Source organism: Octopus sinensis, unplaced genomic scaffold (assembly GCF_006345805.1).
Source record: "Octopus sinensis unplaced genomic scaffold, ASM634580v1 Contig10815, whole genome shotgun sequence".
NCBI lineage: Eukaryota > Metazoa > Mollusca > Cephalopoda > Octopoda > Octopodidae > Octopus > Octopus sinensis.
In genome coordinates, this window is record NW_021832223.1 from 402,107 (window position 1) to 428,298 (window position 26,192).

The window sequence follows — 26,192 nt, forward strand, 5'->3', positions numbered from 1 at the left end:
ACCAAATGGGAGATCAATGCCCATCGGTGGGTTGTGTTATTACATGTCTCCTCCTGTCAATGTTCGTCATATCATGTCCGACCCAGTCCATACACTTCTTTATATTGCCTTTATGCTTGGCTCGTGTGCTATTTTCTCGGTTTACTGGGTTGATGTGAGTGGTTCGTCTGCTAAAGATGTTTGTTTCGTGTTTTGTTTAGTCACTAGATTGCTAAGCAGTTGAAGAATGAGCATATGGTTCTTTCTGCTTGTCGAGACGACGAGTCGGTTGTGGCCTATTTGAATCGGTATATCGGCGTGGCTGCTGCTCTTGGGGGGTTGTGTATTGGGGCGTTGTCTGTTTTCGCCGATTTCCTCGGGACAGTGGGGAGTGGGACTGGATTGTTACTGGCAGAGGGAATAATTTATCAGTATTTTGAGATCTTTGCCAAGGAACGCACAGAGGCTGGGAGTATTGGGAATCTCTTGTTTTAATTTATGCTACTCACTTCTTATTTTCGGAATTAATTTTTGCTTTTATTGTGTTTAAGATAATTAATTTTCTCGGTGTTGTATGCTGTTTATGAAAAGTTTAATTCTATGAGTGTCCTCTTGTATTTTTTGGTTGAATTGATGACGTGGTTCTTAAAACAAATGTCTTTTTCGCTTTTTTAAAATAATGACTTTAATTTGCCGTCATTCAATGTCCGAGGTTTAAAAGAAGAGGAGAAAAGGGAGATTTTACACATGATTGAACATCATATAAGGCTAAAGTGAGGGATGCAGCTGAGGAGAATTACGGAGAGTATAGAGTCATACTGCTAAACCCCGATCTAACCACTACGGACTTGGCTTTGCTATACATCGTTGTCTTGATGGGAGAGTCCACAGAGTGTGGAGGGTCAATGACAGAATCGCAGTACCTCAGATAAAAAGTGGGAAGTCGGATAAGTCCTTTATATCCATAATTAACGTCCTAAACAAGGATCTCAACGGAATTGAAAGAAAACTTGGACGTGCTGACGACCTTGAAGAGCTACGAGTATAGCTCAAAGCAGACCCCGATGAAGACGTCTGGTGAACAAGATTTCTGAATGTGCGGCACAAACGGGACTTTAGCTAATTTAAAATTTCTTTGGTTCTGTGTACGTGCTATTAATAATAATAAATAATGTCCCTGTTAATAATGAGTTTTGAGGAAGCAGGGAATTGGTATTTCGGAATGTATTAATGCATAAAAAATTTCGCTGATGGTCCCGACGTGGGAGTTAGGAAGATGCCAACAAATCTTTACTCACTGTCAGATATCTCTGAATCTACCCGGATCTCTCATATTGCTGATCCTAATAATAAAAGACAGAAGAATTCCAAGAGATGGATGAAACTTATTGCGAGCAAGTAAAACAGACGATTTTCAAAGAACGTGAACCAATGTGATATCAAGCCAAATTATTAACGAAAAATTGGTTACGTAGAACAGGGTTTGTCAAGTTTTTTAACGTCGGGGCCAAATCGATAACGTCGGCCGAAAAGTAACTTTATTGAAAACTTTCGTTGATTTTAAACTGACTACTTTGTCATAACACAGAATATAGGAGGCACATGTAGATCGCAACAGCTGACATAAGTGATTATTAGTCAATTTATTTCGATATTTATTTTACTAATATTTCTTTTAATCTCGTGTAATTGAGATGAATAACACCGTAATTATTACATTTTGCATTTTAAGTGACTTTGCGATTATATTCTTCTGACGAATAAGACAGTGTCTTCAGAATATAGGATCAAGATTTTATTCAAGTCTCCATTCTAAAAAAAGTTCATGAAACCATTTGTTTGGTATTAGAGACATCTTTACTTGTGTCGACAGCAAAAGAATAATATAAAAATGCTTTCGATATTCTAACAAATTATTTTTAATAAAGAACTTGATTAGATGTCGGGTAAGAACCTTAGAAATACATTCTATTTTTCTTGTAATAGTATCATTATCTAATGTTAATCGTTTTGCAATATTTTGTGTATCTGATAGACAACATTCATCACAAAAAATGGAAATAGCAATTTTAATAATTGCTCCATCAGAACAAGGCTTCATATTTACAGCAAAAAGGTGACTAATGTTATAAAACGTTAATAACTTATGCTTATTTTCACTGGTTAGAATATTGAGGATTAATTTTTAAATGACGTCTTTAATATATTGAGTTTTTTTTCCTTGACTCTCCGAGATATAAATTGTATATCTAAGTGGAGAAGCCATCGCGGGAAAATGCTCAACAGCAATTATGCCAGAGAACAACACGAAGTAGTGAAATGTATTCATTTCCACCTCTGCAAGAAGTATTGAATTAGGGAAGTAAAAAAATTAAAAGGATACTCAGTCCAGTCAATCATACCCACACAAAAGGTTAAATACGTGTTGATTCTTTAATAATTACAGACAGAAAAATTCAGTTCAGCAAATAAAATTAATTTCATCAAAGTGGGAATCACTTCCCAGAATTGCCTAAAGCAGGGCAAAGTTGAGAAATATAACTACCACGCTCAAGTAAAAATAATTCCACCTGGAACGAGGTCGTTTCCATTTTTTTTAAGAACCAAATTAAAAAGTTATTTATTGAAGATGGGACTCAGATCTACATACAGTCATCGTGTTGAAGAAACACTGAAGAGTATGATGGTCAAGCAGACATGAAATCAAAATCAGGAAGAGGAAATAAATCAGTAGCCACATCATTAAAACAAGTCATTCGTTAAACAAAGAAAATCATCGGGGATAAATACTTATTGTTCTCACTGTCGGGGTTCATGCATAATAATGGACATTTGTTAGATAGATTAGGAAGGCTGATCAATAATGAAAGGTAGGCAGCAGTTTGATAATAAAGAAATATGTGTTGTATCTTTGGTTATATGAGGTGTTAAAACATTTAGAAATGTCAGTAAAAAGTATTGCTTTTTTTAATTGGATAAATACTGTTTAATCAAATCTAACACTGATTGTCTTTATTTGTTGATATTTTTATGCAACCTCAATATTTAGACCAACTAGAAAATCGATTTTACTTATTTATTCTTGATCAATCAATTTACATAATTTACGACCAATACGACGTGATTATAAGACTTTTTAAATTAAGGATTGACGTGACTTTCTAAATATGCGACATTAAAACTTTTCTGAACCACAATGTTTCTGTATTTCTACCTATATATTCCTTATTTTTACCCATGACCAATAAAACGACTAACAATAGCTTATCTCGGGGAGTTGGTTAGTTAATCCTCGGTTTCCCGATCTTATAGCAAACCTGCAGCAAGTAAAAAGCAAGCTGCGGAGGCCGGTTGCTCTCGATAGATACCGAAAATTTTTTTATATACGATTAGTAGGCATTCTTTTGCTTGACCAAACAATTGGTTCGATATGGCTTTAAGGAGTTTTAGTTTCAGTTTATTCAAAAAATAAATTATTAATTGTTATAATAAATAAATTAATAATTTTTAAAAAATTAAAAATTCCATTTCACGGTGGCATTGGTGTGCTCTCTGCCGCCGATCTTTCCCTACCAGCATTCCTTTTCTCTGTTCCAGCCACTAGCTCTTTCGTCCATGAGATTCTTCAATCCGCTTCTAAATCCCCCTTGGACTCTGAGTTCTCTTCGGGTGTCAGATGCTGGTTCGCTAATGGCCTCGAAGTTTCGGATGATTTGACCAAACAACGGCAATGGGACACAGTTTTTTCCGACCACAAGTTCCTGCTCTTTAAGTATAAACTCAATCAACACCCAATGGCGTCAGTCGGGACGTTACTGGATAACGAATGCCTCCGTATCGCAGTTTCTCTGCGATTTGGATTGAACATCTGCCTTTATTTGTATTATTTTAACTATTTATATTTAATATATTCGAATATATAATTTTCAAAATTAAAGCAGAAACGTGTTTTCTAGTGACAAAGAATTCCGAACGGTATTTTGTTCAACTCACAGAATACAATTTTTATTAGACAGAAATGAATAATTTCAAAAAAGGACAAATTATATCTTTATATAATCAAAATTTCTTTTATAAAATGATTTCGGACATCGTAAATATACCGAAGACAACTGTTTGGGACTTTGTTAAAAAATATCTAAAAACCGGGATTACGTGCAGAAAGGCTGGATCTGGAAGGCCACCCAAGTTCAGTCAAGAAGAAATTAGGATTCTTTTATCATTATCAACTGATAATTTTCGAACCCCAGCTACCTTGTCTTCAGAAATGGAAAAAATTACACAAAAAAGTCTCAGCACGCACAATAACAAGAATTCTAAACTCAAAAGGTTTGTATGGACGAGTTGTAAAGAAACGACCATTTCTAAGTTCAAAAAATATTGCTCTCAGATATGGAATATCTAAAAAATTTCTTGCAATTTCCGACAGCGGATGGAGGAAAGTTATTTTCTCCGACGAATGTAGTTTTGAACTTTTTTCCCATTCAAGACGAATGTATCAATACAGAAAAAAAGGAAATAAGTTGAGATATGCAAAGTTAAGTTTAGTGGAGGGAAAGTTATTGTTTGGGGCTGTTTTTCGTATTTCGGAATGGGGAAATTAGTTTTTATTGATGGAAAAATGAACTCTGGGGAATATATTAATATTCTGGCAAATAATCTTGAAGATTCAGCGAATAAAATGGGATTGAGCGACTATATATTCCAACAAGATAATGCGCCTTGCCACACATCTAAGGCAACTAAAGAATATATGTCGTCTCAAAATATTAATTTGATCGACTGGCCACCTCAGTCACCTGACATGAACCCAAACGAACACATTTGAGCTCACATTAAAAACGTTCTTTCAAGTGATACGTCAGAAAGCAGAAAAAGTACAAAAATTGATCTAAAGCAAAAAATATCGGAAATTTGGGGAAATATCCCAATGGAATTCATCAGAAAACTTGTTAGCTCAATGAAAAATCGTAGTTTGGAAGTTTACAACAGAAAAGGAAGGCATTCAAGCTACTAATTAAATTTTGTTCGGTTTTTTTGTCATAAATTTCGTTTTTTGCTTTATTCTTTAAAATTATATATTTCAATATATATTTAAATATTAAAATAGTTAGAATAATACAAATAAAAAAGCTCAGATAAATTATTTTATTGAAAATGATTAAAAATTTGCTTAAAATTAGGTGTTCGAATTTTAATGTCGAGGGGTGTATGTATGAATTGTTTCGAAAGATACAAAAACTTCAAAGATAGAGTATGTATGATACTAGTTTATCGCAAAAATTGCACGAAATAAAAATAACCAATTTGAGAGAGTTTACTATATAAGAAAACATCCAGGATAAAGTTCATTATGCCGAAAACAATCATTTCTGTCATCTACAATGTGCCATTAATAATTGGTAAGGACTCCACAATATCCTATTCTGATAGCACATTAACGAATCGTCGTAATCAACGTGGCAGAAGTACAAGCGTATCCCAAAAAGGCTGCCATCCTTGTTACTGAAAAATGCGTGGCACACACCTTGGGACCATAAAAGGGTACGTGTCGGGAAAGTATTGCCTGGGTGCTACCCAAGTTAATGTGAAGGAGTTGATCAAACTTCGGAGGCAATTGCTAATAAGAAAGATCAACTTAAAAGTTCTTTACAAAACTCTCTTTAGCATCCAGAACAACCTGCACATTGCGTGACTGAAATATGGGAATAACTCTCCACAATCAGAAAGATTATTCTCAAATTTTCAGGATAGAAGCGTTTTTAATGGTCAACGGAAACAGTGTAACCACGGTAAAAATAAGGCAATGACGGTTATCATCTAGCCACCAAAATCGGGAGTATGGTGTACCATGATTACATAACGATGCAGTGAGGTCCCTCCATCTTCTGTTCTGCAATAAGTATAGTTTGAAACAATCCAAAAAGATGAGAATCAACTGAGTTCAATCGGTGTATGAAAACTCGAAGGTTTGCACTAAACAAAGGTTCCCCCATAAGAATCGTGTTAATGGAATTCAGTTTCCTCAATTAGGAAGTGCCGTTTGAATGTATAAAAAAGGTATAAAAAAGTAAATATAAAATTTTCAAATAGAAATTGACTTGAAATGAATAAAATCAAAATAAAATATAAAAATGATGAAATTTAAAACTGTACAATAACAAAATTAAAGTTCATAAGAATTATTCCTTCCAAATCGATTGAAATAAAACAACACAAAAAAATAAAAACGAGAACAAACTAAATCGATAACACGTATCAGCATGCTCTAATTTATTAGGCTTACCATTAAAAATATTCTAATTAAACAGTTGTTAATAAATAAAAAATTTATTTATATTAATAAGACATCCCATGATAAACTATACACCAAAATTTTTTGTGCAATCAAAAGGATTATTCTCAAATTTTCAGGATAGAAACGTTTTTATGTTCCTACGGGAAGTGCTAATAATAATAGAAACGTTTTTAATGGCCGACGGAAACAGTGTAACCAATATTAATTTTTTGATTTAGGCTCTACAAATTTAAGTAGGGAATTATATCAGAAAAACTTGAAACCTTGGAAAAGAAAAATTATTTGGTAAAACTAAGAGTGATATTGATGTTATACTAAAAAAAATTTGAGGATGTGATTTTCAAAACTTGGAGTTATCTTCCGGATTCTTTTTATGTATCAAAAAATTTTATATGGACTTTTGACAATATTTGTGTCTACTTATATGTGTGAAAAAAGATTTTTGCACATGAATTATATCAAATCGACATTAAGAAATAAAATTACCAGACTGAATATAGAATCAAACCTCTACTTAAAATTTTCTAATTACGACCTCTACTTAAAATCCTCCAAAGAAATAAGGAATCACATTTATCATTAATGAGACGAATTTATTTTCTTGAAATAAATTCTAAATTATTATTGAATTTTCTGAAACGGAATTGTGTCAAAATTGTTCAAATACCATCTGGTGGCGCTCAGAGTGGAGGACAGGTTGAGCGCGTATATCCAGACACTAGTGTTGCGAAAGACCTAAAAGAGCATGCAAGCCGAGACGAAGCACGATTCATCGATGTATGCTGAGAAAGTTCAATTGAAAATAAATCCAAAAACCGGACATGATGATAATAATTCTTGGAAAAGTAATCACGCGAATTGAAAGATTAGCAAATACAAAACTGAATGGAGTGAACCTGTTCAAAGCAATTAATGAACACGCTCTCTCACTGAACAACTATTACAGGTGTTCTCAACCGGGGGCGAAAATTTTGTACAGAGGGGCGATACACGATTACAGGATCATTTAAAACGCAAGCACCCGGATAAAATGTCAAAGCCGATTGAATATTTTCAAACTTTAAAATACAATTTTGAAAATAAGAAAACGATCAAATCGTTGCTCTAAAATCCGTCATGAAAGATTGGCTATGATATTGCCCCGGGAACCCATCACTACGCTCTAGAATCTACAACAATTTCGATGAACGTTCTTTCAAGGCAAACTTTAGAAATGATCCCTAGAAGTAAGCCATGGAAGAGTACTTCTCTCTGATAGCCCAAAGTTTCGCGGACGTCCCCGCACAACACTGCCGGTTGCGCTGGAACACGATCTGAAACACGTGGGCAAAACCCTAAAAAAATTCGAGGACTTGGACGAACTGCAATGGCTTGCACAAAACCGCAGAGGATGGCAAACGATGGTTAAGAAGATTGTATCGTGTGTGGCACGTGTGGGAATATAACTCTTTCCTTTCCTTGTTTATGTTCCTACGGGAAGTGCTAATAATAATAATCAAATCGTTATTCACAAAGCCAGTACATGATGGTTATTTAACATTAATTTATATATAGTTGTGGGTGCGCAGATCGCTTCTTATAAAATTTCTGAAATTATTGCGAAAATTTCCAGTTCTCATACTATTGCAAAAAATGTAATAATTCGATCACTGGAAGTAATAATATCGAATGTAAGATGATTCTAAAAGATGCTTCTAAAATTATTAAAACTCTACCTCTTAGCAATGATTCGATTTGTCGAAGAATTGATGAAATGGGTGATATGTAAAAGAAATTCTTATTGAAAGACTGAAGCAAAGTAAGTTTTTTTTACAAATTGTGAATGGTTGGAAGATATAAGGGATTTGTTTCTCTTCTTAAAAAGATTATCCATGGGTCATTCATCGTATTTTACATCGCCATCAACTGGTATCGAAGATTTTATGTTATGATTTACATCAATCTTTAAACATTGTAATCAAAACAGTTAACAAAATAAAAACACGAAGCAAATGTGATCGTCTTTTTAGAAAGTTTTGTAAGGATGCTGGTGAAGATTTTATTCGACTTTTATTACACACGGAAGTAAGATTGCATTCAAAAGGAAATGCCTTAAAAAGATTTGTTAATCTTTACGATGCAAAGTCGCATTCTTGCAGACTGAAGAAAACTTGGTTTTGGCTGAAGAGATCATTTCACGAAAAAATGATATATTCTATTTGAATTGAATTTTACAAATTTAATGAAATTACTATTCTTCTTCAAGGAAATTTTGTCAACATGATTGATTGCAAAAGAATAATGAAAACATTTGCAAAAAAATTATTGCTTTATCGACATAATTTTTCTATAAATCAGTTTAAAAACATTTCACAACTATTTGAGATAAGTAAACATTTTAGTCAAAACAAAATTATGACATATTGTCAACATTTGACGGAACTAGAAGCGGATATATCGGATTTCAAGATTTCAACGAGATGGTATCTCTAAATTTTGGCAATTAAAAGATCTACAAATGAAATTTCCAAATTTATGGAAGGAAATGAGAAATATACTTAACATTCCCTACCACTTATTTAGTTGAAAGTGGATTTAGTTTTGTCATTCATAACACACAATGTGAAAGAAATAGACTGGAAATTAATTCTTTGCAGAGCATAACTCAATGTGTTCCCACTGCATGAAATGGAAGACCGTCGATCACTGTGCCACTAGATGTGAGAAAATGCTACATGAGGATTATGTCAGGAGGCATGATGAAGTAGTGAGATGCATTCACTTTAATTTTTGTCGAGAATTTAGACTCAAGAATGATAAAAACTCAAAACACATTCGATATAATCTGTTTAGGTAAATGAGAAGGTTCAAATGTCAGTGAACACGTTTATAGATTGACATTGTTGTGGAACATAACAAAACCGATTTGTTTGTTTTCGACAAGATAAAGAATCAAATTTTGTTTGTGGAAATATGGATGAGAGAAAAGCTAACAAACGGAAAACTTAAAAATGAAAAGTGGTTTAGAAACAGCACAAGATTAAATTAAAGAAATCGCGGCACTGAATAAACTGTTCGCAGAGAAAGTGTTGAATTCATGGATAACAGAAGGTGAAAAGAAGGTGAAAGGAACGACGATTATATAATCGAGCGTGCCACCACAATACTTCCAAGAAAATGTCTATTAAACAATGAGCCCTCAATCATGTCTATAGATAGTAGTTTTATTCTATATATCGCGAAAACATTAGGCCGTTGCAAAAACGCAAGTTACTTAATAAGAAATACAAGAAAAAAATCTTTTTATTAATAAAGAAAGGACAAGAGAAAAATTGTCATTGGCAGAAATAAAAGGAATACAATCAAAATAATTGAAATGCCCTAATGAAAATAAATGGCTCTCCATTCTCGAATATTCGGTGTATTGCTACAATACAACGATGCATTCATTATCGAATGAGACCCCATCCAAGCGTTATCGAGGAATTCTAGGAACAAATCTGTTACCGATCATTGACTCTGTAGAAGGTGGGATATTTTAAGTAACCTATAGGATCGTTTACAGAAACATTCAATTTCGACATCCAATCGGTGGTGATGACTACAAGAGGATGAATAGGAAAATGGGCGTGCATTGTAGTAAATACAATTATGCCATAAAGGACACAGTTGTAAATTAATTTTTAATCTTATTAAGGTTCGGATTGCAAATGATTACGGGACGAATCCAGCTTTAATGTTGAATAAATTCGAATCAAAGTATTCCGATACTTGTGAAATACGTGCAATTTTGTCAACTCATGCGTAGAGGTATAGGTCGAAATTCATGATTAGGTTGAATTTCCAAATGGAGAAAAAATCGGTGTTAATGTCGCGTTTAAAACAATGGACAGGTTGCCCATAGAGACCTGATTACCCATGTGACATTAAAAAGAAAATATAAAAATTTCAAAAAAAATCGACTTGAAAGGAATAAACCAAACAAACTTTTCGTGGAGGCCAAACACGAAATTTGATATCTATATTTAAAACCAATATAGATTCAGGATCAAACAATATATCAAGAGATTATATAGATACTACTGTTAAAAAAGCATCAGAAACAAATTGTAAAAAATTTGTTTCATAATTGGATCACAAGCAAAAAGATGTCAGCATTTGATTTCTCATTTTTCATCTTGTTTGATGTGATAAGAGTGTGTATGTACTTTGGGAGTATATTCACCATAAACATATACACATCGGGTACACAATATTACAAACTAAACTTTTATAATAACTGATGTGGGGCAACATACCCCAACTCGCTTGACCAACTTATTAAGAAAGATAAGGGTTTTTAGCATCCAACAAGACCTACTGCCAAAAGAATTCAACAATCGAAGCACATCACCCAATCCAATTTCACACAAAACTACTCCCGCCCGTCCCGCACTTGCGTTGGGTCCAGAGTCCAAATCGGGAAAAGTGAGAAAGTTTTGAGGATTGTGGAATCACCTAATTAATTACCCTAATAACTGTTGGTGATTCGGTTAAATAATATATAAGTGTGGGCAATAATGACGGATACAAACATATAATAGATGTTCTTTGATTTTACCAGATGTATAAATATTATGATTATCAAGTCATATTAAAAGTCATATTAAAGTATAAAAGGGCAAATATAAAAAAAATTTTAATAGAAATTGACTTGAAAGGAATAAATCGAAATAAAATATAAAAATGATGAAATTTAAAACTGTATAATCACAAAATTAAAGTTCATAAGAATTATTCCTCCATAATCAATTGAAATAAACCAATATAGAAAAAAATAAAAACGACAACAAACTAAATCAACTACGTGTATCAGCGTGCTCTAATTATTAGGCTTGCCATTAAAAATATTCTAATTAAACAATTTTAATAAATATAAATTTTATTTATATCAATAAGACATCCCATGATGAACTATACACCAACAAATTAGCGTTGCGAACAAATTAGGAAGATTCATGTTAGTAGATATTGGCACTACTTTTTAGTTATGCAATAATTCACTTCCATCATCGTTGCTCGTATCCACTACGACTTTATTTCGTCGCGACAGAAAAATTAATAGGAAAATATTTTTTTCCAATGTTTGATTCTATTACCATGAACGATTCATTTATCACAATATACAAAAAGATGAAAAAGGCTGTTCCAGGACATCTCAATGGATCGAAAGACACAATTACATATGCTGCGCATGTTAACTATTCCAAATGGAACAACCGTCAAAGACATGGTTCTACCTCACCAATCTTTAAAGTGATGGATCGTGCGTGTGGATTCGAAAATGTTTTCTCTAGGACACATAGAATATTCGAGAGATCCGACTTTTACTACGCTGACGCACCTCTTGCCTTCACGATTGATGGCTCTAACAGGATAAAAAATAAATACGAGGATTTAATGGTGTCATGGAACGGGCAACCAGGTGGCTTGGAAGGATTGAGACAGAAAGGATGGTGCCTCTGTAGTATGCTCATGATTCGAGACAAGGCACAACTAAAAAGCAACATCAAAATGAAGATGTTGGCACAAGGCGACAACCAGATCATTTGTGTTACATATAAACTGGTGTCAGGCGATTCGGAGACAGTGAGACAAAGGGAACTTTCTGACATTGCAGCTCATATGAAAATGTTTCTACGAGATGTGTTCCATGGTGTGGAACAAATGGGTCTGATGGTCAAAAAAGAGGAAACCTGGACCTCCTCTGCATTTATAGTGTACGGGAAGGTCCCTATGATGAATGGCCTCATGATACCATGTGACATAAAGAAAAAGAGCAGAGAAACCTTGATTGATAACTCTCTCCTACCATCAATTAGAAATGCATTATCATCGGTTGGAACGAGCTCATTGACTCTCTGTCAATTTTCCGATGCTATGATGCCCAATATTTTCTCATACGTCTTCTCTGGCATTCTGATCATCGATGAATTCCTAAATTACGATCCTTTATCAGATGGCCCTTTGTACGAAGCAGTTCACAAAAAAATCCATATAAACTAACAGTTGATGAAATCAAGACACTCGTGTTGTATCTGGATTCCTCCCTCGGCGGGGCAGGCGGTACAAATCTGTGTAGATTCCTTATCAGGCAATTTCCAGATCCGATTACTGAAAGCTTATCATTTTGGAGTTTCGTTCATAAAGAAATCAAGTGTGAGAGAATAAGACTGATGGCTAGAATGGCTTGCAGTCCTGTTCTTGGAAGGAGTACGATCAACAGTTTCCCTAGCTTAGTTGAGAATCCTACTGGACTTAACCTGTTATCCACAGCGAACACAAACTTCGTAGTCGAAACAGACAACAATAGCATGCAATGCTTATTGTGCCATGAGATTGTGAAAACTATAAAACGGGACAATGCTAAACAACATTTTCAAAGACATTTAGACCACTTAGTTGTCAAGTCCAAGTGTTCAAGAGAAGATTCCGTCGAAAATTTAAAATACAAATTAAGACAACAAAAACAAATGTTAAAAACTTTTTAAATGTGGTAAATGCAAGAGTGATGAAGCATCCTTTCGAGTTGCTCATATCCTTGGATCCGCTGGAAAACCTTTTTCAGACGGCGAACTTGTGAAAAGATGTATCATGTAATCAGTTAAATGCATTGATCCCGACAATGAGCATAACTTTGAAGCAATTACACTTTCACGTGACATAATTCAGCGCCGACAGTTTCATATTGCCGAGCATCTTAATCTATCACTCCTACAAAAATTAAATTCTCAACTACGTTATTTTCACTTGCCATTGATGAGTCGAATGATTCTGCTCAGCTGATCATATTATTCGTACTCTATCCTTCGATTTTGAAATACATGAGGATTTTCTATCCATGAAGTCACTACCTGGAAATGTACAGGGTCAGATATATTTGAAATAGTTAGCAATGTTGTGGAATTCAAATTGGACATGAAAGTCTAAGAGGAATATGCACAGATGGCGCGCACCAGCAATGTTGGGTAGAAAACAAGGATTTGTTGCACGCCTAAACTGAATATGTCTCAGAAGAGTATAACAATAAATCAGTTATTGGTGTACATTGTATATTCGCCAACAAGCACTTTGTTCACAAATGAAAAAAATTTGAAGATTTAACCTGATGATATCATATGCCCAAGAGTGTAGCGTAAAAAAGTAACCAGTACGCCAAATACGAACCCAATCACACAATGGAAGAGGTTAATTAAATGGAGACTCAATATCCAGCATTACTCGCGAGGCTTTACATGCCAACAAGTATGAGTTACACTGCAGATGTGATTACCTTTTTGGTTGTGGGAGAAAATTGTAAAACAGCCTGGAAGAATGAAATGATCCCCGACGAGGAGTGCGATACAAAATAGAAAGATATATGCAGGCTCATATAGTGGTTTTTCATCTGTTCAGTTACCTAACTGTAATTGTAGAATGTTCTTTGATTGACCAGAATGTATAAATATTATGATTATCAAGTCATATTAAAAGTCATATTAAAGTATAAAAGGGCAAAAGGGACTGCACCCACTTTACTGCAAGAGAGCGCAGGCAGGGAACACAGACACAAGGCCCTCAATGAAATCGTGAAGGCCGGTCTCGAATCGGCAGGCCATTCGTGCCTCCTCGCACCGGTCGGACTCGATCGGGGGATGGCAAAAGGCCTGACAATATTCCCGTACTCGTCGGGGAAGGCGCTCGTATGGGATGTTACCGTGTGGATACATTTTCAAAATCGAGGATCCATTCTTCCGCCGCAAACCCTGTTCGGCTGCAAACCACGCCGAAATGATCAAAATACAAAATATTCTTCGCTCGCGGACCGCTACCGCATTACGGCAATCGCCCTGGAGACCTCTGGAGCTGCGGAAAGGAGACTGACTCGTTCCTCAACGAGGTCGGGCAGTCCATCGGGAGGAGGCTCAAGGACACGAGAGAGGGCCTCTGGTTCGCCAGCGCATCGGCCTGACCATTGTTCGGGGCAACGCACACTGCGTCCTTGCCGCTGGGACTTAACGATTTTCGTTGTCTTATTTAAATTGATTTATGTAATTGAAAATCGAACCACTTGAATAATAAAAAAAAGGCAAATATTAAAAAATTTTGCGGCCACTCGATGTCCCTCAGAATGTGCAATCCACCGGTATGGTATTGTCACAAAAGAGAGTGCAGAACTAGTTCTGGATTGAAAGCCGGTATAAAATACGTTGTAAAAATGTACAGGAACTTGGCTAGAGGGAGCCAGAGTACCTTTGGAGGATATCATAAGATTTATTTTCTTGTGGGCCAATAACATATCATCGGTCAAAGTGTGTTCAGACAATTTGGGGTGGGCTGGGCATACGACTGCGGATTGGTCGATGTACCTTCGTGATATTTGCATACAATCACTCACATCTCGTCGAAGAAGGAAAATAGGTTAGTGTATATTTAAATAGTATTAGGAGGTGAAAAAATGGTAGTCGAGATAGATGAGAGTCATTTCTCAAAACGCAAATTAACAAAGGCCGAGTATTGCCCAAGCAATGGGTATTTGGAGGGATATGTCGAGTGACAAAAGCTGTTTCCTTGAGATGATCCCAGACCGTACAATGGGACTCTCTCAAATGCGATATTGAACAATGTTGAAGAAGGAACTATTTTAAAATAATAATTAGTTAATAGAATGTGGGGGAGCGCGAAATGGCGCAATAAGAGACAGAGAGGGACTGTCCGCAGGCATATGAATAGCTACTTCTCAGAATTTATCTGGAGGCAAGAACACAAGAAACAGGAATTTGAGAAAATTGTCGAAGCTATATCAATATGCTGGCCACCTCAGACCAAAGTGGAGGATAAATTAGTTAAATATTTAAAAAAAATTAGTAAATAATTCATTTTTTATAGTAATTAATTATAAAACACATATATTATCACTGGAAAAAATAGTATTATTTTGAAACTCGCTAAAAAGTGGTTGTAGACTACTACAAAAGTATATTTAAATTGATTTATATGTAATTGAAAATCGAACCACTTGAATAATAATAAAAAGGGCAAATATTAAAAAATTTTAATAGAAATTGACTTGAAAGGAATAAATCGAAATAAAATATAAAAATGATGAAATTTAAAACTGTATAATCACAAAATTAAAGTTCATAAGAATTATTCCTTCATAATCAATTGAAATAAACCAATATAGAAAAAAATAAAAACGACAACAAACTAAATCAACTACGTGTATCAGCGTGCTCTAATTATTAGGCTTGCCATTAAAAATATTCTAATTAAACAATTTTTAATAAATATAAATTTTATTTATATCAATAAGACATCCCATGATGAACTATACACCAACAAATTAGGGTTGCGAACAAATTAGAAAGATTCATGTTAGTAGATATTGGCACTACTTTTTAATTATGCAATAATTCACTTCCATCATCGTTGCTCACCTTTTTCTTTATCTCACCTCACAGCAAAAATCAATTCATCTGAATAAAACGAATAGTCCATACCTGCATAAGTATCATATTTGTATCTTTTCCAAAGAGATAACAAACAGAATGGGGGATGATGGATCTCTCTGTAAGTTCTGAGTGTTGTTTCAAAACTTTTCTAGTCATCCTAGTCTATCATCTAACTATTCTGACGGCCCCCTACTTTTAGTAGCCCTCTACGTGTTATTTGTTGTATTCAGAAGATGACATGATAATTGATATATCAATTTTTAATCATGGTTTATAGCCGCCAACTGCTTTTTGATGAAATCAATACTCGAGAAGTTAGTTTGGAAGACACTGAAAATAGACCAGAGAGGTATCTCTTACAATGGAAGATGATGGAATATACTGAAGTGGTTATTCTAGGAATCAGGAGGAAAATGGCTACAATAAGATGAAATGTCGGCAGCCCAAACATTAACAAGTTCGTAAAAAAGTAACCAGTACGCGATATATCAAAATATAAAAACAAATCCAATTTTAATAGCAGATGTTAAAAACCATTGGAAATAAGATGTTAAAAAGGTAATAAAGACAAAATAAAAACAAAAATTGTTATTCTCATTAAAAATCATTTAACGACCATTTCATCGTCCATCTCCACAGCGGCAGCATTATAGCACATCGGGACCCCTTGAACAGTAAGGTCAGTGTAAATCTAAACATCCGCAACAACAAAACTCACAATTTGCAAACAACATCCATACCCCTCAGTCACAAACTCAACACCCAACACAGCCACATCGACTGGGGACTGAATAATCCCTCTGAAATAAACAAAACACACAAAACATTGGTTTAATCACACAATCCTCGTTACTACCAAACACATGGAGTAGTAACACTTTGTCCTCATATTCCACACACATTCTACTCCCACATGCATTGGACAATATCCGAGATGGGATTCCCCCAATCCTACAATGTTCCGTCATCACCCCATCACCTAAAATCCTCCGTGCTGTCCATTTCGGAAAATCTCGCAAACATGACAGGAGAACAGTCAAAGAACATAAATACAACAGGATTGGGGACAAGTCGAATTCCGCGAATAATACAATCAACGTTCGTGGTGAAAATAAACAGATTTACCGATTTTAAAAACACACCCGACTATGCTATAATCCACTATAGTACTTCGACAGAATAGTTCAGTGATGTATCCGTGTTCGTTCCATATCTACACGGAGACTCCCATAGTTTTAAATAGTCGTTTGTATGGCAGGTAATAAAGGCCTGTTCTCCGACGGAAAAAAGGAAGCGAATGGGACTCAGTGAGTACCCTGAATATGTACATTGTATTCTGGTTTGAAGACATATTTTCTACTAATTAGAAAAACGGTTTTACGGTTATTGAAGAAGAGAATATACTACTCAGTAATACACACGTGTCTATTCGGATAGCATCTGTTACCACAAAGTCAGAGTCCGTAAATTTAATCAAGCATTCAATTTCGCTATAATTAGATTATTTGTATTTAATTAAAATTATAATTAAGTTTAAATAGTTAATTTTAATAAATATTTAAAAATTAAACTTGTTGTTGTGGAACTTGTATATTGTAATGCCTGACATGTCTCCTATCAGAAGAGAATCAACCTCAATCCACTTTAACAAAGTAATGGACGAATCGGAAATAAAGTGGACGAATATTTCCCTCTGTTCATTGTAGATAGTAGCAGTATTGGACTGAGTACTGACTGAAAAGAGACTTCCACACTCATTCCAAGCAAAATGATTTATTTTAGCACATTTTCTGGAAATAAATCGTCTTATTATACTTTTCTAAAAAGTTTTCTCTTATTATAGGCGTAATGTGCCTCGTCTTGAAAATGTTGAATAAATTTTTAGACGAATTATAAACGTGGTTTATTCGTATAATTTTATCGTTAGGAATTTCCATTTGGTTAGAAATAGTCCAGAAATTCTATAATACGTTGGAAAGAAAGTACTCTAAGAATATCAGTTGTAGGTTGACTGTAGTGTAGTATATGTCCGTATTCCATTACTGCGATCTCATTGACTCTGGGTATTGAAGCATAGTCTGAGTAGTTTAAAAGAGACTTAAATTTTAATAATTAAAATTGCTACAGCTTGACCACACAACATTGTGAAAATTTTAAATAACTTGTTTTGAAATTATTTTTGATTATAAATAAATTAATTTATTTAATTTAATTTCGAAGAGAAAATATTAACATTTAATGATTTATTATTTTTGGAGATCAGTAAAATTAAACAATTGCTGGGTTGAAGAACAAGGCGCCTGGCTTCGACTACATCCCTCCGAAGTTGTTAAAGAAGGCCCCTGAAATCTTGATACGAGCATTGACTATGTTGTTTCACGCCAGCTGGACGTTCGGACACCTTCCATCGGCGTGGAAGCATACGATTGTTCGAATGATTCCAAAATCTGGTAAATCGACACTGCTGGCACAGAACTACCGGCCAATTAGCCTCATTTGTGCTTTCTCTAAGACAATGGAAAGATTGTTTAACAGACTCTTGGTCAATAGAATCACAAAATTTGCTTTTACCTGAACAATGGGGATTTCGTGGAGGAAGATCCACAGGGGACTGCCTCAGGGAGTTAGAGCACCAATTATCCCGTGCTGACAGAAATGAAGCATGGCTAACTGTGGTGTGTCTGGATCTGGCCAAAGCCTTCGATAGCGTGTGGCACCTGGGCCTACTCTCCAGAATCCATGACATCGGAGCCGGGATAAAGACCTATCGATGGCTGGAGAGCTTCTTGTCAGGAAGACAATCATTTGTCCGCTGTGGAAACCGCCTATCGGGGTGTGTGGAACTTAGAAGGGGAGTCCCGCAGGGATCTATCTTGAGTCCACTTCTGTTCAACCTCTTCTTGGCGGACATTCCTCTGCCGTCGACACGTACTGGCAAGCTCGTTATCTATGCTGACGATATCCTGGTCATGGATACCTCGAAAAGGATATCGCAGTCTTGGAGACGACTGAAATCATACATTGCAACGCTAAAGATGTGGACTATAGAGAAGGGTTTGACCCTAGCACCGGAGAAGAGCACCATTTCATGGTTGCGGAGAGGGAGTCGCTATGCGGAGTCTTGTGCATATGCGATGAGTAGCTATGTGATGGATCTCTCGAAAAGAAAAAATCTTTCTTACCTGGGAGCAACCATTAACTGTCGTGGCTCGTACGTAGAGCATATAGCAAATCAGAGAAAGAGGAGTGTGAGGATCCTCAAAAGCTTAACCAGGTTCCATCTGGATCCGGAAACGTAATCTACGTATACAAAACGTGTGTGCAGCCAGTCCTCACATATGGCTACGAGGGCTGGTACGGTACGGAGGAGAGTGACTACCTGATCGAACAGTTGGAAAAGACAAGACGTTTCGCTATGAAATTGGCTTACGGAGTACAACTTGACGGAAGGCTAAAAGACTCACAAGAATCCTCTGTGCCCACGATCCGGATGGTCTTGGAGAATTGTCGTCAAACATGACTAGTATTGGGATACGCATGGAAAGAGACACTTCGGTGCCTTGTTTTTATCTCCCCGCCGATGTTTTTCTTCCTTGTTTTTCTTTTTCTTTTCGCTAAATAACACTATTCTATTCTATTCAATTAAACAAAATAAATTTAATTTTAATCAAGTTAATTTAATAAATATTAATTTGATTATTATAATTATTTTATTAATATAATAAAAATCAATGGAATGACGTTATGTGTCATCAAAATGCCTTTTCAAAAATAAATATCAAATTCTTTCTTTAAACTAAACACTAAAAAATAAAACTTTAGTGTAAAATAGTGAGGAAAAAAGATTTGGCTAAATTTAAATAAGTAAAAAATTCATTAATTAAATCAAATAAATAAAAATCACCAACATAAACATTGTTGGTATATTTTAGTTTGTAGTGGTATCTATATCATATCAAACAAAACTAATAAAGAAATCAATTATAAATACCAATTGATTAGCTAGTTAACATCTGCTAATGAACTATCGCTAATAATAAACCACAGATAATCGCTGATGACAAATGGAGGAGGATTCTGGAAACATTAAGGTGGTCTGTCGCTTCCGTCCACTCAACAACTCCGAAATACAAGCCAACAGTGAATTTGTCCCCAAATTCCAGGACGGAAACATCGTCAAATTCACCGTAATTCAAAATAAACACACCCAGGGAAAACAATTTCAATACGACGGAATATTCCCCCCAAATACAACCCAACAACAGGTCTACGAGAGAACAGCTCAGCGGATTGTCGCAGGTGTGTCCAATACACTCAGAATAGACGTATTGGACGGATATAACGGCACAATCTTCGCCTACGGACAAACATCAAGCGGTAAGACACATACAATGGAAGTAAGTCGGTCATTTATTATAAAAAGGGGGTTTTGGACGACGGAGAACTTCAGGGATTAATTCCCCGAATAGTAAATGATGTATTTGAGCATATTTACTCAATGGAAGAACATTTCCTTATCCAAATCAAGGTCGGACTCGCTTTTTATTCCAAAGGTCTCATATTTTGAAATTTACATGGAGAAAATACGAGACCTGCTTGATGGTTGGTGTAAGCTGACTTAAATGCCCAAATAGTGACCAAAACTAGTTTGCCTATCCACGAAGACAAGGATAGAGTTCCATTTGTTAAGGTTATTCCTTTATTCTGACATTAGGGAGTCACTGAGAGGTTTGTGTCCTGTTTTGATGAAGTAATGCAAGTCCTGCAGTTTGGAAAGGCGAATAGACATGTGGCAGTGACTAGTTTGTGATTTGTGTTATTTGTAGACATGAACGAGCACAGTTCTCGAAGTCATTCTGTGCTACTGATCGCAATTATGCAGGAAAACTCCCAAACGGGTAAAAAACTGACAGGAAAGTTGTATTTGGTGGATTTGGCTGGAAGTGAAAAGGTGAGCAAAACAGGAGCAGAGGGACTTGTGTTGGATGAGGCAAAAAACATAAACAAATCACTTTCTGCTCTGGGAAATGTCATTTCTTGTCTGACCGACGACACTCGGACTCATATTCCGTACAGAGACAGTAAACTGACACGAATACTGCAGGAGTCACTGGGAGGGAATGCCAGGACTACTATTATTGTGTGTTGTTCCCCTGCCAGAGTAAATGACTCAGAAACACGTTCTACACTCATGTTCGGACAGAGGTGGAGACGGGGTTAATCAAATTAGAGCAAAGACGGTCAAAAACAAGGCAGTGGTCAACGAGGAGTTGACAGCTGAGGAATGGGAGAGGAGATATCGACATGAGAAGAGTAGAAGAGTGGAATTACAGCAGTTGTTGGCTAAAGCAGAGGAGGAGTTGAATGTGTGGAGAGGAGGTATTTTATTCTAATATTCTCAGGGGGACATGTTAGTTCGGATATGCAGATTAATATTGACCATGATGATAAGATGAGTCGGTACAGTGTCAGTCAGAACTCGCTGTCCGAGAATGGCCGACTGTTGGAAGAGAGGGACGAGGAGATTGCTCAGCTGACACAGTCAATGTCGTTACTTCTGCAAAAGAATCAGCAAATTGAATCAGAATTGTTAAATTCGGTCACAAAGTCAGAATTTGAGGCAGTGTTACAAGAGCATTTGTTGGCCAAGACTGAGGTTGTAATTATTGCTAAGACAGATTGACGAACTGCTGAAAGCATTGGAAGAAATGGCCAAGAATTATGAACTCCAAGTCGAACAACTGGCCCGTCAATCACAGGATAATCGAACTCTCCAAACCCAGTTGGACAACAAAATGGTGAGGATTGAGTGAGTAAAATTAGTGTGAGTTGAAGTACATGGCGGACGAGCTGTCAAATGCGGTCAAGACGAGTGAGAATAGTCGACTGGAGTGTGAGGATGTCATTTCTACGGTCAGTGAGTGTGTCTCGTCTATAAATCATGTGTTTATTGAGAATGTTATTTGGTTGTTGTATTTGTAGTGTAATGGGGAGTCGTGGAATTCGCTGTCGTTGAAACTGAGGTTGTCTACGATGGGGGCGTCGTTAAAGTGGATGGTGGAGGAGAGGAATGAGGCGAAACAGCAAATTGAGGACATGAAAGCACAGTTGGAGAGTACTGGGGACATTTTGGAGAGAAAGAAACAGATTATTAAGGACGGGGAGGACAAGATCATTTCAATGACGACAGAATTGAGAGAGAGGGATAGAATGTGTCAGGAAATGCAGGACCAACTCAGTTCCTGTCGAGAGAAGATAGCCGAATTGGAATACAATGAAAGAACACTCCACGAGAATTCTCAGAATGTGGACGAACTGAAGACATTGATGGAAGCACAGATGGAAGGACACAGATTACAACACCAGTCCCAGTTGAGTGAGTTGAGGGACAGATTGGCAGACAGGGATTATAAACTGGAGATTATAACAATGTGATTAGAACTATAAACTGATCAATTTAGGGAAAAGAATAAGTTGTTGGAGGAGATTGAGGAGTGCAAGGCACGTCTGTCTTCTCTCAAGATGACACACGACTCAATGGAGAGTGAATTGACTAGACTTAGATGTGAGAGCAAACAAAGACAGAACGAAAGGGAGAATTTATACCAATTGGATTCCAAAGTGGTTGATTTCCCACTAATTTAACCTTCGAAGGCCCAGGAGCTCGAAAAATTGAGCAAATACCGAGTACAAATGTTGTCAAAGTTTGAAAACAACATTAATGTATGGAGTGTGGTAGACTGATTAGGGAATTAACGGTCTGGTGAATAGAGATGTGGCCGAGTCGCGAATTAAGAACTTGGAGGGGACGTTGAGCGAGATCAGTGAGACTAACAGAAAGTTGGTGCGTGACTCCATGTCTTTGATGTGTGAAAAGTCGAAGCTGCAGACCAATTTGAAAGTGATTAATGAGAGGTTGGAATACATGGAACGCATGTCTGTGGAAGCCAAGGAGGGCTACCATCAGAATATTGTCAAGTACGAGGAAGAAATCAAAAAATTGAGAGATTCGTTGCTAAAGGCCTCGACGAGAAAGATTCCTCAAATATGTTTGGTGGGTTTTTGATTGATTTAGATAAACCAATCCGTAATCAGTCGGGCGTTCCTTCCCTGACTGGGTTTGTAAAACCAATGAAACGATGATTTTTTGAACATATTTGTTTGCTTTTCAATAATATTTCCTGTATATACGGCATATAATGCCATCTTTGACTGAAAATTAGAAATTTGGCTAAATAAATCGTTCTTTTCTCAATGTGGTGTTTATTATCTTTTGTGGAATGAGTCTGTATAGTGGACTGAGCGTGTCCATTTACGAGTTTAAGGGGACTAACTGAGTTCAATTTGGTATCAGCCTGCTGATTCTTTTATTCGCATCTCGAATATTACATTCATCACTTGGTTTTTAATACGTCGTCTAAACCTGCCGACCAGTGTGGTTATTTACATGTTTGACATTGAATTAAAGAAGAAAATAATTCATTTATAACAAGAAGCAAACTTAAAATCTAAAATTACTTGCCACATTTAACTTAACAACGTTGTCAGGAGGACCCTGAAGACGGCGGGTTTCCCCTCCACTCTAGAGCCAGTCGGTCTCCGCCGGGATGACGTTAAGCGTCCCGACGGGGCGACTACCTTCCTTTTAGGAAGGGAAAGTCTCTGGTTTGGGATGCCACTGGCGTCGACTCTTTTTCTGCGACAATGCCGCCTAAGACTGTCACCCACCCGGGCTCCGTCAGTGCTCAGGCTGTGTATTTCGAACGCTTTTGAGTTTGTCTCCCTCGCCTTTAAAACCTCTAGAAAGGTCGGCAAGGCTCCGACTCAACTATTCACCGATATTGGTAGGAAATACTTCTCAAAAACTAACAACTTGAGGGAGACTAGCTGGCTTTAAAAAAAACTCTGCAGTAACTGCTATTCAATAGGCAATGTGGCGTCGTTGAGTGGACCTTTATGCTCTCGACTATCCTCTTAGTTACTTATTTAGCTAGCATCTAATTTTGAGTTTTTAAAAATTCGAATTAAGAAGTGATGATTCACAAATTTTTCCTAATGTTCACCCAAAAAGTGAATAAATAATTTTTATTTACTTTATTCAATCAATGATTTGCTAAGCAGTGTTTTATCTTTACCACCCGGCCTCTTCTCGTCTCCATTTCACTCTCAGCCGTATCTTGGCTTTCGACTTTTTTAAAGAAGCCGCAGGCCACGATAAATACAAGGAGGATCCTTCGTGCTTTTAGAGTTCCTGCGATGGCTTTTTTGAGAGCTCATGTATCTAATGCTTGGAAGATCACCGAATTATGAATAAGTAAAAAACTTAACTTCTAATACATTAGCCTGATGCTAACAATATCGACCCGAGTGGAAATAATTATGACGATGCTTTACAACAGCAATGGGTCTTTTACGCTGCTCTTAGCTGTTGTGCCTGCACACCATCAACAGTTATGAATGTGGCTAATGACTGCAAGTTAACTTAAAGAAAATGCCCAGTTACCAAAACTTTATCACTTTAATTAATAAAGAATTATTGATTGAACACTATTAAAACTATCCTCGTTCGTCGAGTCCGTACATAGTTCTTAAATTGGCAGCACTAAATAATAATTAAATAATTCTTTACTTTGGAGGAGAATCTACAAGTTCAATGTTCCACATAGAGTTCGCATCTATTAGTCTGATAAACCATCTCAAACCTGCAGGGGTAGTCCGCTTCCAACGACACGCAAACAGGACAAAAAGTATCAGTGATATGCCGAACAGAACAGTGGCTCCAATATTGAAATACCATGCAGTACGAGCCGTATATTCGATTACAATGGTATAAGCAGTATTTTCAGGACCATAAGAAACCATTGTCTCTTTGGATAAGTAATTCAGACCAAGTGCAGGACAGTTGATGGAACATTGGTAGTGTCCTGACAATGTCTCATTCTCCAACACGTTTGATGTGTTGATTGTGAGTAGACTAAAAATATATAACAAAACATACCCAGAGTTGTTAGAGTTGATATTTAAATTATAAACATGGGATTCATTTATTGGCTTAGAATCGAAAAGAAATTGAAATTGACATTGGTTTGCAATGGCAGGGTGGACAAATCCGGAACAATAAAATGTGACTTGTTCATTTCGTGATATCAAAATTGTCGAAAAATTGGTGTCAAATTTAACGACATCTACAAAAAATTACAAAAATTGACCTTGATTAATTATTCTGGCAGAAGAGTGAATATTAGGGCTATTTTTAAAATTAGTTTTACAGCTGATGGATCCAGTTGCAGTCCTTTCAGTAAGACGAAACAAGTCTTTGCTTTCATCTGATGAAGTAAACATTGAGATATACCCTGAATAGCACCATCAAGGATCCAAGAAATGGGCAAATCAATAAATTTTCCATTACTGTTATCGACAAATCGGCACAAGAACGAACAGGTCGAATTTTGTTTGTTTACGACACAATCTTTCATTGAGTCTTCTGTGAGGGAATATCCTATTTGAGTCAAATTATATTTGTGTTACGTGACTGGAAGAGTCTATATTTTGCTTTAGAATTTCCGAAAGAGCAAGTAGTCACGCCATCGTTTGTTGAATATTGGATTTCGGAACGATTACTAGATTTTCAAAATATATAATTTACCTCATTCCATTGAAAAAACAAGATTCGAAACGATGCCAAGTTATGTTATGAATTCCCTCAGCTGAAGGATACTGTAAAATGTTGTCAGGGGCTTGATAATCAGAAAATGTAACAAGTACCGTTTTGTTTAATAACAGTATAACGAGGAGAACTCAAAACTGATTCTGTTTCTGTCATCAGTGCGCAGTGAAAAGTGACATACTGCCTCTGTTTAAATTGAAAGTTGCTGATCATCAAATATCCTAAAAATAGCTGACTAGAGTGAACCTTTTTTAATATTTGTAGATACAAAGCTTTCAGAAAATATACTGCAGTGCATAACAAAGTCCACCAGATCAGGAACAGTCACAATCTTGAGTGCAATGGACCCTTGATCGCTCAGTAAATACTCTGAACTGGGGGTAAAATGGAATACTATATTACATATAATAATCTAACATTCATTTCTGTTAATATCATATCTCGGACCAATTAAAGTACTACAATTGTTTTGTGCTAGACAGTTAGATAGGCTTCCTTTTTGCTTTTTTATCTTCCTGAAATTTAGTTATGAATGACATTACATTCCAGGATCACCAACGATAGGGCATTCTATTTTGTAGTCCAATGTATTTGATGACCACACGTCAGTGAGTATCCTTTTGTTAAATGAGAGTGGGACACAATCTAAGGAGTCAGACAGAGCCAGTCACCCAATAAGTTTGAAAATATTAAAGAAGGAAAAATTAATAAAAATAACATTTTTGTATTTCATGACGCTATTTTTTCTAATAAATAAATTTTATTAGGAAATAACCACAAAAGGTATTACTTAAAA

At 36.1% G+C, this 26,192-nt stretch overlaps 1 pseudogene; it reads left to right on the forward strand.

Annotated features, from left to right (window-relative positions):
• Window positions 1-19,793: 19,793 nt before the first annotated feature.
• LOC115228545 lies at window positions 19,794-22,473 on the forward strand (annotated as a pseudogene).
• Window positions 22,474-26,192: the final 3,719 nt, after the last annotated feature.